Source organism: Mandrillus leucophaeus, unplaced genomic scaffold, assembly GCF_000951045.1.
Source record: "Mandrillus leucophaeus isolate KB7577 unplaced genomic scaffold, Mleu.le_1.0 Scaffold219, whole genome shotgun sequence".
In the NCBI taxonomy this organism is placed as follows: Eukaryota; Metazoa; Chordata; class Mammalia; order Primates; family Cercopithecidae; genus Mandrillus; species Mandrillus leucophaeus.
In genome coordinates, this window is record NW_012102243.1 from 332,043 (window position 1) to 334,120 (window position 2,078).

The window sequence follows — 2,078 nt, forward strand, 5'->3', positions numbered from 1 at the left end:
TGGCAGGGAGGGACTTGAGCTCTGGGTGCCTCTGCTGCTGCTTCTGCCCTGCAGGCCTCCCTGAAGGGCTACGCGGGGTGTGGTTGGAGTTGTGAGTATGGAGTCTGCTGTGATTACAAGGGAAGTTGTTGATATTTGTGTAGAAAAGAAGTAATTAGAGTGAGTTTAAGAGTGTCCTCTTAACACTGGTTTTCCCAGTACCCACGTCCTGGGACGGGAGTGGAAAGGAAAGGCAGGCCCTGGCAGCCCCGGTCATTTCCTGGGACACGGGACAGAAGTGTGAGGTCTGAGTCCGCGCCCACTTGGGCCTGAGCTGCGCTGCTTGTCCTCTGGAATTCAGCCGTCTGCAGATCTGTGGCCGGGGGGATGCAGCCTGGGGTCCGGGGTCCGTGCAGGACCGTCTGTGGGCAGCCATGTCTGTGCTCAGGCTCTGGCCCTGCAGCCCCCAGGAGGCCTGGACAGCCAGCGTTGGGTGGTGGGAGCTGCCCTGGTGGGCCCCAGCTCACCTAGCAGCCCTCCCTCTGGGCCCAGAGGAGCCGGCACGGTGGGCATGAGGGGCTTGTCTGGCCGCTGAGCCCCTGCAGTCTGACCTGTCTCACTGGGAGACACTGGTCTTCTAACTGTGGCCCAAGGGACAGGCCTCTCACGTGTGCCAGGCCCTCCTATGCCCCTCCTGCTCCGCTTGCCCTGAACAACCACAGCACTCGGATGCCTGCTCACACTTGGCCCCAGGGACCCTCCAAATTGGCTTCTCTGTCCCTGTCCCCAGTAGCCTCCCCGGATGCGCACCAGGCCCCACCCCTACCCCACCACTGACCTGGCCTCACAGCACTTTGTCTGTCCTCACGGGGTGCTCACCCTGTTCTCTCCCCACCTCCTCTGTCCCCTGCCTCCCTGTGCACATGCTGCCCCTGCAGACATAGGGCCGGCCTCCACCTGCCCAAGGTACCCCCACCCCACCCGCCTCAAAGGCCACAGAACAGTCTTTGGCCTTGAGTACGGCAGGCAGGATTTCCACCCCAAGCTGCCTGTGCGGTAACGGCTCTGCGGAAGCCTCTGGGCTCGGATGCAAACCCTGGCAGCGCAGTTGAGGGGAAGTGTGACGAGGTGAGACACAGAGGAGCAGGGTCCACGGGGGACACGGGGGAGCAGGGTCCACGTGAGACACAGGGGAGCAGGGTCCACGTGGGACACGGGGGAGCAGGGTCCACGGTCCGCACGCAGTGAACACACCCACTGTTCCACCTCAGGCCTATGCTGGTCCCAACAGCATCCCCTGAGAAATGCAAGCACCAAGGGTCAGGGGGCAAGTGGCAGGACTGGTCAGGCACCATCTGGGCACTGGGCAGGTGCGGAAGTGCCCGTTGCAGCCGGTCTCTGCATGTGGGGTGCACTCACCACATCAGGGCAGGGCCCCGAGCTCCTTCCAGGGTCCCCACACAGGCTTCCTGCAGCTGCCGTCAGTCCCGGTCAGGCAGGTGGAGCCTGTGGGCCCCGACCCAGACCCTTCCCCACAGAACCTGTGGGGGCTCCTTAGCTGCCCGAAGCCGCTGCAGGGGTAGCTCATTCAGAAACAGAGCTGCCCAGATCTGAGCCCTGTCGGGGCCCTTGCGGGAGATGCAGCAGACGCCACTGTGTGTGTGTCTCCCAGGACTGGAGGCCTCCTCAGCTAGGACCGCTCCAGAGAAGAACTGCCAGGGTCTGGAGGCACAGGCGGCCTCTGCTTCCTAGTCCTTTAAGCTGACTAAAGTCATCACGGTGTTGCTGTGTGGTAGGTGACACAGCAGCACAGAGGCAGGGCGGAGGGGCCGCCTCACGCTGTTCCTCTGAAGAGCATGCACACACATGCACACTTACCCTCAAACACACGTGCATGTGCGCACACAACTCCCACAGAGGGACCTGCACACCACACAGGCACACACTCTCACACACACGTCAACACCCACACAACCCACATGCCACTCACAAACATACAGGCACACAAGCACACCCACACAGGCTGGCGTGCACCCACGCTCCATCCCATCCGACACGCAGGCACACAGGCACACACACCCGCACAGGCTGGCGTGCAC